Source organism: Montipora capricornis, chromosome 7, assembly GCF_036669925.1.
Source record: "Montipora capricornis isolate CH-2021 chromosome 7, ASM3666992v2, whole genome shotgun sequence".
Lineage (NCBI taxonomy): Eukaryota > Metazoa > Cnidaria > Anthozoa > Scleractinia > Acroporidae > Montipora > Montipora capricornis.
In genome coordinates, this window is record NC_090889.1 from 33,825,692 (window position 1) to 33,843,191 (window position 17,500).

Consider the following 17,500-nt stretch of genomic DNA (forward strand, 5'->3'; position numbering starts at 1 on the left):
CAAAAACAACAACAACTACAACAACAACAACAACGACAACAACAACAACGCAAAAAACGACAACACCAAGAACAACAACAGCAAAACTAGACTTTACATTTTGCCTCCACTACTCAACCAGACACTTAAGCTAAATGATAGATGGGCGCATCGGCCAGCCAAGCTACTGTGCTGTTTATTGAAGAATTGGAATAGGTACAATTATATTTACACATCAACTCAAATATAAAGTGAAAAGCAATGCAGACAGATGCGGAAACTCCGCAAAAATTAAACCCCGCAAAATAAAAGTGCTACACGGTATTGTAATTCAAAGACAACACTTACAATGTAAATGAACGCTATCATATACCCCCTTCCCAAGGGGGGTGGCCAGTCATATATAAGCATCATCGCTTAAGCTTCACGCCAGCGTAAACTTAAACGAGAACACCACGAAATGGTGCCTAATTAGAAAAACAACGCCCATTTTGAAATTTTGAAGATTAAAAGAATTTCCATCCTGTTCTCGAACGACAAAATCTCACGTTCTGAGACCTTAGCTATGCAAAGACAAGGCGTTCTTAGTTATTATAGAACTGCTAATTACGTGACATGAGACGAATAGTCGAACCTTCGACTCCGGTATCCGATCTCTTGATCGGCTGCTCTTCCAGTGAGCCACAGGCTAGAGATGATGCTCATGAAGATAAGAACAAACAAACAAAAAACAAAAAGAAACTAACTGAAAGGAATGTACTAGTTCTCCTTAAACATGAGAACAACCTTACCGGCTTCTGACGTTTCAGCTTTAACTTCTTCGCTCTCCGGTCCATCGCCTCCGCTGTTGTAGGCAGTGACTGCTATGGTGTAACGCGTGTACGGTTTCAACCCGGTCACAGTATAACTCTGCGTACCTCCTCCCGTTACATTTGTGGATGACGCAAAAGTTGGAATAGCACGTCTTCGTCTCTTCGCAGAAACAAGGCTTTCTCCCCAGTAATAAATCTGGCACATTAATGAAACACAAAAGAGCATGAGTGTGCAGATGGCACAGCGATGACAGCACTCGAGGCAACCCGTCTTTTGTGGATACTCAGTAATCAACAAAACTTTAGAGCGTTCCCCTCCTGCGCTATTTACTCATAACTCCTCTGACAACCCCTTCCACCCTACGTTAGCGACCTCCTAGCAACGCTGTTATTATATTCCCCATAAGAAAAGGCTCTCCACATACCCTGTATCCATCCACACTTCCTCTGGTAACAGTAACAGGTTTCCATGACAATTGCACACTGCGTGCCGTCACGGATCCCACAGTAACATCTTCTGGTCTTCCAGCGGGTGGGTCCTGGCCAGAAAATGCCTTAACAAATGAATTTTTGGGTCCAGCTGCAATATCGTTAATAGCTTGGATCTGGAACTCCCACTGAACGTAATACCCAGCATTGGGAATGCTAAATCTTTCTGTTTTAGGAACGTCAAGTTGAATTTCCACTAAACTGTTTGCGGGACCTACTCGCTTATACCACAGCTTGTAAAAGAGACCTGGACCATTCCACTCTACCATTCGCATGGCCTGCAAAGACGAATTTTACCACAATTGCTTTTAATCTCGTAATTGGATTGGTAATTTGTCTTTGTTGATAAGAGCATAGACAACGCTGCTCGCGTCATGCCCACGTCAACGTGCCACGCAATTCTAAGAGCATATCCGAAACGCTCATTTGGGAAATAAACCAATCAGATATTGAGAAAGTTATAGACAACGTTTGCTCTTTCTTTGTGTCACGATCCTGGTCACGTTCTGAAATAAACATTTTCTTTGAAAGTAGAACCGCTTTCAGCTTCTGCAACGGTCGCAACGATAGCAGTGGTGACAAAAACAAGAGTTTCACTGTGTAACACAACTTCGTGAAACTGGTCTCGCTCGGTTTTGTTTCGCTACGCCGCGTAAGCCAATCAGAAACCGCAACTTACGCGCCATGGTCATGGAACTAGTATAAAATTGCTTTGCGGGAATTTAATAACAACATTTCGAGACCAGTTTCACACGTTACAATGCCTGCTGAAACTCGTTTTGCAGCGCTGTTGCAGATAAGTTTCAGCTAAAAAAGCGGCTTAAGGTGATTCCCTAGAAATAGACCTTGTCATAGATTTTCCATGAAACTTCGCACACTGTTCTAATATGTCAATATGATAAAAATGTAATTCAAAAGGGGGTAATCGTGCTTGTTTCCATGGTACGACGCTGACGAATAGGGCTATTTAAGTCACTTTGACAATAGACCATTTTCGAATTCTCACGGCTGGACTGGATCTAGCATGGAATGGAGGCTAATGCGGGCATATCTTTTCAAATGCAAATTAATTTGCCCGCATTAGCCTCCATCTCATGCTAGATCCAGTCCAACCGTTAGAATACGAAACTGGCCTATTGCCACGCATCCCGGAAGATAGACACATTTAGTTCGATTTTTTTAAATGTAATACTTGATACGACGCACAGCCTAGAGTCGTTCAACGGTTAATTGTCGTACATACCTGAAAAATGTATCTGAATGCCTTTGTGAGTACTTAACACTCGTAATGGTTCCTTGCGTAAAATTTTATACAATCGTCAAAAAACTGGCCATAGATATTTACTGATTTTTTACTACCCCATGAAGACATCATTCCCAGCAAAAAAATGAAATAAAAATGTGTGTTACCGTACTCGGTCAGGAGACAATAGCCATTCTTTGGAGTAACCTTGGCGGCCATGAAAACCCGCCATTTTATCAATGCAAATGCGTTCGCCAATAACGCAAGAACGTCTGCGCAGTGGGGTTGCGCAATGCAAAACCAGGGAATAACCTTAAGTGAAAACGAAGACTTTCGAAATCGATGACGCAGAAAGCGTGGGGAATTCCATTTGATTAGTTGTTTTCACCAGCTTCCAGCGTTTTAGGTTGGACCTATGAAAACGATTCTAAAACGCTGCTGTGGAAGAAAAATATTTGCTTCGTTTTCACCAAGGTAAAAACATAGAATTTTTAAATCGCACAAGTGTAGTGGAAAGTGAATCTTGCGGGATGTGTGTGTCAAGGAAGGACCAAAACAAACGTTTCTTTTTGAGGTACTTACAGTCCATCCGATGTCAAGCTGTTCAGCCTTGCCGGGGATTCCCCTAAAGTTGTCAGGCCATTTGTCTGGAGCTGTGAAAAAGATAACAAACAGATGATTGATATTTGGCTATAGAAAACAAATTGGCAATTGGTTCTATGCTCAGAGCATTTGCGCTTATTTTCCGTCTTCCTTGTACTTGATTCCTCCATATTCGTAGTAGTTGTTTAAGAAGGCGCACGTGAATAGCAAGCCCAGTACACACGTGCAATAAGTACGTGAATTAATTGAGTCAGTTTTTTTAACGTGTGCAGCCTAAAGCCACGTCCTCACTATAGACGAAAAGAAAAGCACAAAAAATTGTCCTTAATAATTAGTGTTTTGTCTCAACAAAGGGTGGTAAGTAGCTCCTGACTATGTGCATGTTTCTCTTGCTTATGCTAGCGTCATTAATGATGACCAGGGCCTTTAGAAATCGAGAGATTTTATATCGCGTTAACGGAAAATAAGACGATGAAACTCGATTTTGCCGAACATCAAAGAAACCTGTTTGATTTTTGATAAATTCTTGAACTATAGATGTTTAACAGCTTCTCAAAGAAACAAGACTTTTGGTCCTATTTTCGAAAAAAATTGTTTCGTGCTTTCCGCACTGTAAGACTCGTCCTGATCCAGAGAGAAAGATTTCTGCGACCATATTCGCTCGCTTTCTGGGGCCTTTAAAATCGTTGGTCAAGCTAACGAGCACCCACCCTGCGAGCAGAGCCTCTCTAAAACTCACCAGAGGGCAAGCAAGAGAGGTCCTTTAGACGTAAAATTATTTATCCTGCCTCCTACCTAGATTAGCTTCTTAGTTATTTTCTAGGGGGCATTGTACCTTTCTTAAGTCCATTACTTATTTCGTGTATCCCTATTTACGTGTGGTGTCAAGTTCTGGGCTAGACACTCCGGTTAAACCAGTTTAGGCAACGCGCGCATCATACTTTTGACAAGGCGAAGACCAATATTGAGCCTTTAGTACGAAAATCAATATGGCGTCTAAGAGTGCGATCGAGACTTGACCTGAGTTTGAAACTGTCTCCAGGGAACGGCTTGCGCACACTCAACAAAGAATTTACACTATTTCTGCGGAGTCCCTTTTTTCTGTCGTCGAGTTAAGAAAGGGTCTGCTGGCAGTGTTCACTGGCACCGTCACCCATATTTTAAAAAAACTAGTAGTAATCTTGGATCATTGAACGGTTTTCGTCAGACGCTTGGGGAACACAGTAGAAGGTACAGACCCCTGGGTCCCGCGCAATACCTGTGCGAGTGCCCCTGCTCCCTGCGAACAACAATAAATAAACATATTAATTAAGGACAGTGCCTACTATTGCTATTGCGCATACGTTCTGCGCATCTCGAGATACTTGGGCTTCCTATCGGTAATGCTTACTAATACAAGGGGTATTTTTGTGCGGCTTACAACTATGCAGAGGACGTAGATCTTAGTTTAAGTACTCTTGGTATCCAAAAAGAAAAATGGGGGTAACCATGAAGAGATAATTAAGCTTCAATTAAAGAAAGAACGGCATAAATTGCTTTGTATTTTTTTAAGTCTTTTACAAATATTGCTCATGAATTATCTTTGAAAATTGCGTGGTTACTCCAAATTTTCTTTTGGGATTTCAATAACACTTTTTAAGATCTACATTTCCTGTATAATCATAAATCGGGGCAAAAATACCTTTGATTTAGTAGGCACCGTCCTAGATATTTCATTACAATTGCGCACAAATTTGCATACCTGCAGCGTCTGTTCGGCACACCGAGCTCGTGGGTTTACTCGAACGACTTGGTCCAAAGCCATTGACAGCTCTAACCCGGAAGGCCAGGTCCGCGTTTCCGGCCATTTTCACCAGCGCATATGAAGTGGCGTTAGGCTTGGTAACATTTACAATGACTTGCCAGAAGTCGTCAGCGTAGGTCGATTTTCGCTCGACCAAAAAATGAGTAATCGGGGCTTGATTCGCTCCGCCCGTTACCCAGGTTAGTGTTGTGTTTCGGTTTTGGCAGTCGGAAGATAATTTTAGATTGTATGGTGGATATGGGGTACCTAAAAAAAGAAAGAAAGAAAAATGATGAAAGGTATCAAAGAAAATTACTAGACAATGTACTTTAAAGCTCGACTTTATGTTTATTAAATTAGACGCGACGATAGAGTGGTTTTCAATTGAGTGTCAAAAGTAATTAGCGAATTTCTTTGGTTTTGCCTTGCTTCACTCAGTGATTGGCTAATTTTTCAAGCAATCAGAAGCGAAGCCAAAGCCAGATTATCTTCAATGTCTTTTCACTCAGCATTACTCTAATTTCAACCGGAGAAACTCTGAGGAAAAACTGGCTTTGCCAAAACCGGTAACTACCGGTAATTATTTAACGCGAAGCTTCTTCGTGAAAGTGGCTTGCGCGTGCACATTTTTCCGCGCTTTGTGTCGGCTACGTGTAATTAGTTCGAGTTTTGATTGGTTTACTGGATTGTCTCCTTCCTTTTTGATTGGCCAAAGTAATTACTTTGGTTTTGGTTTTACGACACTCGATTGAAACTCCCTCTAGCTACGAACAGCTACAAATGACAAGAACACTTGTCTTATCCTGACGATTGCAGTTAATCAACTTAATATTACCAACAAAAGTTACCAAGGGTTTCAATAAAATGTGAAGTCGGCAGGAGTCGAACCCGGTGTCACACTGGTGGGAGGCGAGTGCTCTCACCACTACGCCGTCCGTGCACCCTCAACTCGTGTCACAATATACTGCCTTTGGCGGAGACGTTGCAACATTAAAAGTGATAGCAAGAAGCCACAGCGCCGAAAAGTGAGAGTAGAAGAGCATTAATCTCCAAAATGCATCCATCACGAGCCATTTTGCCTGTTTACGTGCTTATTGACCACGCAGCAGCCTCGAGAAAGGTAACCGCGCACCGGTGGTTCAGTTGGTTGAGTACCGGGCTGTCACGCGGGAGGTCGTGAGTTCGATACCAGCCGGACCAACACTCAGGGTCTTAAAATAACTGAGGAGAAAGTGCTGCTTTTGTAATTACATCCGCAAATGGTTAGACTTTCAAGTCTTCGCGGATAAGGACGATAAACCGGAGATCCTATCTCATAGCCCTTCTTAGCCTGTTCCAGGCTCTCAGATAGTCGGGAAAACGAAAACAACTGCCTGGGAAAAGCGAGTGGGGGCTTGGGCTTGGGTCGACCCAAGCGCCCACTCATTATTCGCACGCATTTTTTTTCTTTCCCTAGTATCTGGGGGCCTGGAACAGGCTAAGCCCTTTTTGTTTCCCATAAATAATATAGGACGTTAAGATAAGACGATAACAGTAGGGTACGTAGTCCCCGGTGTTGTGCTCTGACCTAATCTGGACGGGGGCATCTTTCACTTCCTAAAATTAACTGTAAACTGCGTAACAAGCAGCCAGTCTGGCTTAAGCCCCCCATAAAGCATTGTTACTTATTCTTGAAAAGCCCCGAGGGGAGAGACTAATAACTTGATTTGACTTTACTTCACCGGGGTGGTAAGATTGCATGTAAACCCGAGTTATTTTTTGACCCCATCTATGCCAGTTACTCCCCCCCCCCCCCACCCCCCACCCCTCGTCTCTTTTTTTCCATTTTAACCCGAAATCTTACCTGCGATATTAATAGTAGCCGAGGCAGAGTCTTCAGATCTCTTTGGGTATGGAGTATACGCGAAACAGGTGTAAATCCTACCGTCTTCGACTGTTAAGTCCGCAATGGTCAATACATTCCGCTCCCAAGTGACCCTCTAGTTGTACTCGATAATAGCATCATCTCTCTTCCAAAGGTAATGCAATTCCAGCCTGTTGTCCGCTTGAGCCTCACAGCGCAAGTCCACCCTGCTTCCTTCATTAACATTCCTGTCTTTTGGTGCAAGTATTATACGCGTCTTTTCTGAAACCAAAGGTTTTAAACTGTTGTTTTAAGGGTGCGGTTTTTCAGCTCGAGATTTGAGCGCCAGAATTCCGGGAAACGCGGTAAGTAATACGTTCAAAATCGGGACGGAACGGGACGAAAAACGGACGAGTACATATCGTTGTAAAAACGGTTCGTTTTAGTCAGGTCAATTACGTGAGTACCACAAAATGGACTAAGTTCAGTTGACACCGCTGAGGCAAAAAAATTTGAAAGATGCATTCGAGATCGGCATAATCGATGCAACAAAGGATACAGTGAATCACCACCTCCTTCAGCTCTCATAAAAACACGAAGCTGTCACCTTTCAAAAATATGGGCATGACTCCTTTAAAGTACTCAATAATACCATTTAAAAGGATCAATCCGGATTCAGATGTCTTCAAAGAATACACCTCGACTGTGGATACAGTACTTTAGTCGCAGTCGCAGCGGTTTTTTTGGATGTCACGCAACGCTCCGAGATAACGGCTGCGAACAATGCTGCGAACGAGACTATAAATACTTCGGATTCCAAAGGATTTTAAAGAAACACACCCTCAACCTCTTTCCCAGGGGCTCTCTTCTTCTCTTCAGAGAGACCCTGGCAACGAGGTTGACGTACTTCGCGTCATCCAACAATCTGCGTTTTCTTACCATAAACAATCGCAGTGCTTTCTGCCAAATCACTTCCCACGAAATTCTCCGCATAGCAGGCGTATTTGCCCTGATCTCGGCTACGTTGAACGTTGCTAATCACCAAGGTGCCGTCGTTTTCGATCTGGTAAGTCACACCAGGCGTGATATTGACATCGTCCTTGTACCACGTGAATACGGTTGGTCTCGGAGCAGCTTCGGGGTCGCATTTCAATCGTCCTTCACTTTCTTGAAACAGGTAAAATGGACCAAATCCATTCTTTTGAAACGATGGTGCAATGGCTAAAAGTCATTCAAGATCTGTTAGTCACAAGTTAAATCATAGTTGGCTAGACTAAAATAATCATAAGTTTATTATAATAAATCAGGATAATAGACTTTATTTAAGCGACAAATCTTGTAGCGCTTGGGCACTAATAATACAGGACACTGTATATGGAGATAATACTCTTTCATAAACTGTAAGATTATGGAAAAAAAAAGTGCAATATTAGCCGGCGCAGATACCTACCTTAAATTATCTTAAATAAAATCAAATGTTTTTTTTTTTTAAGGAGAGGGGAAAACCGAATTACCCGGGGAGAAAAACCTCTCGGAGCAGAGTAGAGAACCAACAAACTCTTACTCAACCCTCACACGATGCCGAGTCTGAGAATCGAACCTGGGCCACATTGGTGGGAGGCGAGTGCTCTAACAACTGCGCTTAATCCGTTCTCCCAAGCTGAATTCTGTGCATCTATATCCTTAAGAGTACATAGGCTTTCTAATCAAGTTGCAAGGGGCTGTACGCTAAGTTACATGTAAGGCTCACATTTTTCTGGTTCATGTTATTGTTGATGTCAAGCACAAAGAACGCTGGAAAAAAATCGATCCGTAACTTATAATAGTGCGACCCAAGAAAACGAGCTTAGTATGATCACATTACTATTAAGGTTATTACTAAGGGCTCTTTCCTTTTGTCAGAACTGGCAGGCCACACCCGCCAGGTTGCAAAAATAATGCAACAATTTGAAGAAACACTTGCATGATAATCCCTTGCATTCTCCTGGAGAAGGATATATCATCCTCGAAATGTGTTCATTTGAAGGCGTAATGTTGAGTTATTCCCTCCAAATGACTGGTCTGGCCGGTCAGTTCTGTCAAATGGAAAGCGCCCAGATTATAGCAAGATTACATTATCATAACACAGAAATGGGTTATCGACTGACTCTGGGTGAATATATAGAAATTTGAAAGCGGACGTTTCGAGTGAAGCCCTTCGTTTGAGAGAATTACAATATTACATCTCTAGATCTTAAGTGTTATCAAGCCAAAAGAAAACAAAAAAAACAAAACAAACGTGTACATTTCAGTCAGCGATTGTTCGGAAGGTTAAATTAGTTTGGTCACTGAGACATTCAGGAATTTATTAAACACAACCTTTTTATTGAACATAGAGGCACACTGTCACAGCTTGGATGGTCTCATGGGAATGAAATCACGTGGGTCTCAAGCCAGTAGTATGCAGCATGGGGGCACAAAACTCAAGTCACCGGTCTCTGTTTTACCAACACAGAAACAAACTTGAACGTTCATTAAAGCTATTTAAAAAAAATTAGGCCAAAGGTCAGCTTCAATGAATGTTAAGGTTTCTTTCAGTATTGGTAAATTGCAATGACCTGTGACTGGCAACCTGTGACGTGTGACAAAACTTTCTCTACTAGTAAAATAATGTTCACAATACGATGTACAAACTACATTTAACTCACCTAACACTTCAACATAAGTTGACGAGACTATCATGCCATGTTTGTTTTCAGCTACACATTGGTAAATGCCGGCCTCGTTCAATGTAAGATTACTGAAAAGTAGGTCAGTATTCTCCTGCCGTACCTTTGAACTGTGAAAGGTACAAAAGATGGGGTTAATCATACATGAATTAGCAGAGACGAACACTTAAGTCCAGAAATCCAAGTTAATGGACATCTACCAATAAAGATTGCGCACTATTCACCACATTTTCAAACTCAAGGTCACTCATGAAGATACAGTGCAAGGAGAAACTAATTAATCTCAAATTGACTTTAACTAACCTTGGCACTAATTCAACTCCATCTCTGAACCATTTAATTTGTGGTTCAGGCTCTGCGTACACGTCACAGCTCAAGTTTGCACTTGATGCTATGGGAAATTTTTTCACTCTAGGTGGTTCAACATTCCATCTTGGAGCAACTGGGAAAAAGCATTGTTGAAGGATAATAAAATGATTACTAAATAAATAATTCAATAATTTAATGATAATTACTAATACTGTAACCGGTTGGTTCCTGATGAGGACCAATAATTATTAATTAAATAAATTTACATTATATTAGCGTAAGATTGTAACATGCCAGAGAGGAAAAAAATTGAAGCCTCTTACCAGTGAGAGACATATAGAGAAAATTTATTTTATAATTATTGAGAGAGAGCGTGATTTTAGTGTTGAAAGGTATTTGTAACAATCACGCCCCCCAATGTTGACAAACAGCGTGATTAGCATGTCACATAATCCTTGTTGTCACCTGTCATGGAGATGACAGTGCAAAAGATATCTGTTTTCATGGCAATGCAGTTGTCATTTGCATAGAGCTGACAGCGCTACAACAAGTTGCAAAAATAGTGGAGATACTTCACCTCCTTGGGGCGTTATCAATGTACCTAGTATCTCTCACACTGCAGCCCCCCTCCCTCCCTCCCTTATCAGTGTTGCTAGCAAGGCAAAAAAATGTTGAAAACTTAAACAGTCAACATTGAAAGGGGGAGAGGGGAGAGGAAGTGGGAAAGGTTTAAATTCTAGATACGGCGATCAGTCTTGGAAGCTAGAAAAATTGATTTTTAATGAAAGTGTCTCAACAATTTTGCAACCTGTCGTAGCAACGCAGTTTTGATTTGAGTAAAGCTGATGGTGCAAAAAAAATAATATTTAGTGTGCCCGCGATCAATGATCGTGTGACATTTTACTTAAGCAAACGTTAATCATCATACAGCTGTATATCAAAATTAATCATATATTTACCCTTGTCTCCAGCAAAATTTTACTTTTTAATGTGCCTCACAAGGTACGTAAGAGAAAGATGCTAGTAATTGTAACTTGTCTCATGGCCAAGGCAGTGAGAGGCATGGGGCCTATTCCTTTGATGATGCCATTAACTACTTTGCATTAAAGTTTTGAAAGAACTTCGGCAATGTAAATTTTTTTAGTTTTTGACGTCACTGAAGGAATAGACCCATACCTCTAACTAGCTCGACCATGGAACAAATGAATACCAGCTTTGTTACTCTGTCGTACCTAATTGGGCCTATTAAAAGTAAAATCTGGTGGATCAAAAGTAAAATGTGTCTTAGACATCTCACTTTTGCAAAAGAAAATACTTTATTTTATTTTTTTTATTTAAAAATTATTTTATTGGCGAAGTTTGCCCTAAGAGAAAAAGAACTCATCAAGAGGGCTGACTTCAAAATACTTTTAGGTATTAAGGTGCACTTTAAGAGCTTACTTTCCACCTGAAGGTTAATATTACGTTCTTGTGGACCAATTTCTGTGGCTTGATTGTTGCTGGCTTGGCAGGTATAAATATCTTCGTGCATATTCTCATCCACCTTTGTGATGTTCAGGAGCCGTCCTTCCAATTGACTTGGAATTTCAAAGAAATCTACCCCATGTCGAAGTTCCTTTCCATTTTTTTTCCAGGTTATTGTTGGGAATGGTCTGTGAAAGAAAGGATTTTGCATCAAAACGTCTTTAAGACGTTATTAATGGAGGAGTCAGGGTGGATGGGGGAACCAGGGTGGCTTAATGGTTCGACCATGCTTTCCACCTTCTTTCCACTGAATAAAGTTGGTATTAATAATGATAATAATAATAATTATTATTATTATTATTATTATTATTATTATTATTATTATTTGCAGAATCAAAACGTATAGATGCAAAAAATCTATGGCATGTATAGGGCACCCAGCATAACCTATACAACCTAAAAGGAAATCAAACTAGTTACACAACCATACATCTAAGCAAATGATCCTATAAAATAACAGTTTTTAAAAATGTTGAAAAAAAGTATACAATATGTACAATAAATTAAAAGTAATAATAAAAGGTTAATAGTTCATTATCAAAAAATAAAATGTTCCAAATTATAAAACAGCTGCTTTGAAATAACGAGCTATACGCAACGAGTATGAAATGGTGGCTTTCTGCATCTTCTCTAAACCACACGTTAATCGGGCACCAACAAGCTTCTTTATAGTTTCTTCTACGTCGTTCGACCATCCTCCCAATGCGTCAATGATGATGTTACATTGCTGTACCTTGTAACCAGAATGCTGTTGTTTCAATTCTAAAAGTAGTGGACCATACTTTATTGCCTTCTCTTCAACTTTCTTTGCACGATTATCATTCCAGGGGCAGCTCATTTTTACTGCCCAGACTTGCTTTGCCTTGTGGTCTACGAAACGAGCATCGATTCTATTAGCTCTAACATGTGTGTGTTCTGCATATACCGCCACATCCCAAAAAGCTTTCCCTTCTTCCGACTCATAGATAGGTTTTGGTTTCACAGGTGAATACCAAGGAGGAACACCTTCCACCAGCTTGAGATCTTTGCACTTCTCGAAGAATAATATCTTCAGAGCAGCATTGTGTCGGTCCAAATACTTTGATTGAGCAAGTGTAGAACATCCTGACAAAATGTGTGGAAGTGTCTCTGCTTCTTTACCGCACAGCCTACAGCTTACGTCTCCCTGGGTTGTTTTGGTCTTTTGTGTTGTATACACTTTGGTTGGCAAGAGTTGTTCATAGAGTTCGATCATACCTGCAACTGTATGGGTGGGTGCCGATGACCAATCCTTCATCCATGCAAAGCACGCATCTTGACTAAGTTCTTCATCTTTCCAACGCGATGTGAGCAACCGCCCATGCCAATTCTTTGCTTTTATGGTCTCCTGTAGCTTATCTATCATTGCACGCTTCAAGAGTTCTTTGATCTTCGTTCCCTCAACTTCTACCCCTGGTCTTCTAGCTAAAGTAATTGAAGGATTTGGGTATCTAAGAGATAAACTTATCTCCAGTTCCTCTGCATATTTGTGTGCTTCAGTTAGTAGTGAAGAACGGCCTTTCTCCACTGCTCTCTCCTCAAACATCTGGACAGTTCTTATCGTAGGGTCTGCATTCTGATAGAGCTTTACAGCAGCTTTGATCTTTGTAAGCTTGTATTCTTGTTCAACGGATCTCAGGCCACGCCCTCCTAGGTGTCTGGGTAGATACATAACAGCTGTCGAGCTCAATGGGTTTTTTCCTCCGTTGTCGTGAATAGTCTTTCTTGCTTCTCTATCAACTACTCTCAGTTCGGTGATAGGCCAGTGTTGGGTCCACATCAAATAGCTGAGCACGGGAAGTGCGAATTGATTAGTTGCTATTACTCGGTTAACATCGGAAAGAGCGCTAGACCAGATTACAGACAAGCGTTGAAGGTAGACCCTTGCTGCACTTACGAGAGCTAACGTCTCGTCCTGTTTCACTGTTTCACTGTTTCACATACTCCAAGGAACTTATAGCTTGAACCTTCTTTGATACTCTGAACCACTGACGTCTGATCGAGTTTAAGACCTGCTGCATCATGCACTAGAACACCTCTCTTGACATGAATAGTATTGCATTTCTTCGGGTTCCACTGTAATCCAATATCATTCACTGCTGCACATGTGGATCTTAGGACTGTATTAAGCTTTGTTTGCGACGATGAGAAAACTTTAAGATCATCTATGTACAGTAGATGAGTTTTCTTCATACCAATTGGTTTGGATAGCTTATAACCCTCTGTTGCATTAAGTAGCCACGGTACTGAATTTAAGCAGAGCGTAAACAGACGTGGACATAGCGCATCGCCCTGAGGTAGTCCTCTCATAAATCGAATAGTACGGGAGGTCTCGGTTTTACACTTTGTTCTAACAATGATCTTAGTGTTCCAGCTCTTTAGTAGTTGCCTTATTACTCTGCACAGCCAAAAGGGGAAACAGTGTACATCCATGCTTTTAGATAACCATTTATCATCGACGGTGTCATAAGCTTTTTTCACGTCTACCCACGCCATACTGAGATTTCGATGCCCTCTATGGCAATCCAACGTAACCATTCGATCTATCATAAGGTTGTCCGACGTTCCACTGCATTTCGCCTTTGCACCTCTTTGTTCATTCTCCATCAGTTCATTCTCAGTCAAGTGACTGTCTATAGGATCTTGTAGACACGAGGTAAACCATTTGTACATGTTATTTAAACACGTAATTGGACGCTGGTTTTCACTTGTGAACTCTCCGGACTTCGGTATAAGTCTAGTCTTTCCTTCAGAGAACCAAGCAGGATAATCCTCAGTTCTCTCAGAAATAGACACAAAGGCCTTAGCCACACTCTCATGAAGTACCTGTGCACGTTTCCACCAATAGTTAACGAGTTTATCTGGACCCGGAGCACTCCAGTTTCGTTTCTTCGATAAGATCTTTACAGCCTGTATAGTATGAAGGCCCCACGACTCATCAGAGGGTGGGAGTACCTTTTTGGCAATCGCCTCTCTTATGGGTCGGAACCATTTTACATCTTCGTTACCAGTCCCACTCTTCTCCCATAAGTCCATGCAGAAGCTACATGCTTGATCAATGTTCTCAAATGTATTGTCTCCGTTATCGCTGTTGTCATTGTCCCTTACAAATTTAGGTCGACCCTCTTCACCCTTGCACAATGTACCAAACCTTAAGTTACACTCCTTGCATCCTGCTTGAATTGACGATTTAAAGATCTTGCTTCGTCTTGCTTCTTCTGTTTGATGAGATTCCCCTTCAACTTTCGTGACTTCTTCTTTTCCATATAGTTTACGAGTTTAACAGAAGAGATTGCTCTACACTCTTCTAACAATAGTCTTCTGTTTTTCCTTCCTTTCTTTGTCAACTTTCTATTTTCTCGTAATCGCTCCAGCTCCGCCTTTGCAATAGATATCACCTTCCTGAGATTCATAGCTTTTTCCTCGTATTCTTTCTTCTTTTTATCCTTTAAAGCTTTCCTTGGTCTTCCGCTTACATTGGGTTTTTTCCACTTCTTCAACAACAGAAAAGTGGCCAAGGTCGAATAAAGTGCACAATTAACAATCCATAGAAGTATAAAAGGATCCTCCACTGGTGATATAGTGTGTTGGTTAATTATTTCACCCACGACAATGTTGATGTTTTCAATGTCCCTTTTTGTTGGTTTTTCTTTAGTCCTCGTGTCGATTTCACGAGCTCCATAATCACCCGGTTGACTGTACACAAATTCAAACATTTGTAAAGCCTTTTCTTTTAGCGCACGTGCCTCAACAGTTAATTGATTTTCTGTAAATCCCATAGGAGTAGTGCTGTGAATGCTATGGAAATTCATTCCATTTTCAAGCTGATTAGCATTTTCCTCTGTCGAAATATTATCAATATTTGCGATATTTTCATCGCTATTTCCTTCGGTTTCATCCCCCTGCCGTCTTCCAACTTTATCTAAAATATTGTTCGCTGCATTGCCTAACGATATCTCTAGTCGAGCTGCCTGGTTTCGTAGGTTTTTCCGTGGTATTGCAAGATATTCGTAACCATGCTGATCCCATAGCTCCTTCATGATTTCCATATAACCTTTCTTACGATTGCCATCCATAGCTTCAGGTTTATTCGATTTTGTCATCAGTACAGCTTTCCTTTTACATTCGAGCAGTGTAGAATTCATTTTATCAGTCCATTTTAACCTTCGATTGCCTTGAGCTTGTCCGTTATTTTCATCCATATTCAGGTTGTCCATTAAACTCAAATGAAAACTAACTATGAAAATATAAGTTTGATTTCCTTCGCTGTGAGACACCAAAAGTCTCTCCTGTTACGTTTGACAACTGCCAAAGTATATGAATACTTGTTCAGATGGGTAATGGTGCTCTAATTATTATTATTATATTATTATTATTATTATTATTATTACTACTAGTCGTTTTCAATGAGAAGGGAAATGCTCGAGTAGGAGGAGACCTGATCAATGCAGGCAGCCCCAAAGAGGAGAGATTGACCAAACGCCTTGTAGTAGTCGATGGTGATGGTAGCCATAACACAACATAACATGCGACTGCCTTCGTTCCAAACTCGACCGACAATGCCAAGAATCTGAAGCGAAATGTTTCTCAAACCAGAGTTTAACACAGTTTGACAGCTCTGACAACTTTCAATAATATATCTAAGCCGATTCATAATGATACTTACCGTGAAAACAAAAAGAAAATCCAGAGGAAAATCTGCCACTACACAAATCTACCACAACTCAAAGAAACGAATATTATGTTTTTTTCTGCCATGTGATTAGCCGAGCATTCGTTCGGTGGTGCTCGGTGTCCGACGGCAATCCGAAGAATGTAACTCAACGGCCCGAAGAAATGCCGAGTGTACCTCAGAACCCAAACCGCAAGCCATAGCATTTATAATCGGTCGAACTCAGGCATGCAATCTCGAGATTCATTGCACGATAGCCCCGAGATGCATTGCAAGATTAGTGTTGCTGGCACTCGCTGCGCTCGCTCGAGCAATTAGTAATGTTTGCAGAAACAAAATTATTAACCCTTTGACATCCAAACCGGCCTCAACCAGCCATACTTAGTATTTTACTCTGGGAGTCAATGGATTAAGGATAAAAAACAACATTTACCTTACCATAACATACAAGTAGTTAGGCGAAGGCAAGTTGGGGGGTGTAGACTCCCATATAAAAAGGGGAGGGCTGCTCGTTGGAAATTTTGAATTAAACCCCTAAAGGAGACCAATCTGTGTGTGGCCCAGGCTTTTTTTGACCCCTAAAAGAGACCATATTAAAACACGGATATATAAAAAATACGGTGACTTTTAATGATGCCAAAGAATTTATCATCTAATACTTTCGTTTACATGAAGACATATAAAAGTGTAAATATACACTTATATTTCTTCGCGTGCAGCACTAAAGGAGACCTTCACGGCTACATATGATTGCGTTTTTCCCAGAACACCCTAAGTGAGACCAAAATCCGAAATTTACACCCCTAAGCGAGATGAGAATCCCTCCCCTTCTTACATGGGACCTAGACCTCAGACCTAGACTGTCATATTCTGAGTCAAAATGCTACACCTCACTTTTAAACAAGCATTTCTTTTACATTGTAGACCACCATCAGCCCCTTTGTGTCTACAATTATATAAGTATTTACAGTACAACAAAATTACCATCTCACTGCGACATATGTACCATGTTCCATTAGAAGGTAAGTTACCTTGCTTGTGATCCCTTACCTTGCAGTAGCTAAGCAATACAACACCTTACTTCTTCCCTCCACAGCTACTTCAACAGAATTTGATGTTGCAGAAGTAAAAGATGGAATGCTAAATATGGCGGGATCTGGTGCGCCTTTGAAAAAAAAAAATATATATATATATATAAACCAAACATAGCAGCTCTTATCAGAGATGATGCTGTGCAATAAATGTACCTACATGATGTAACTATTTACTATGTTTTAACTTTTCAATATTTATATACACTGCTATTACTTGTAACTTGCGTTCCCAACAGATTGCTCCAAACTGGATCTGACAAATTTCCGAGCTTCGAACACTTGTTGAAGCTGCAGTACAGTTTCTTTATAAAGCGTTGAACTTTAAATTTATTCAAGTGTCAACTGTATTTAGCGCTGAGGTACATGTACCAATTGCATATGTGCCAACTCTCCCGGGTACGGAACGAATCTCTCGGTCTCCCG

At 40.9% G+C, this 17,500-nt stretch overlaps 1 pseudogene; it reads right to left on the reverse strand.

The window, feature by feature from the left end:
• The window catches only part of LOC138057007 (fibronectin type III domain-containing protein-like), a 47,513-nt pseudogene that overhangs the window by 8,504 nt on the left and 21,509 nt on the right, over positions 1-17,500 (reverse strand).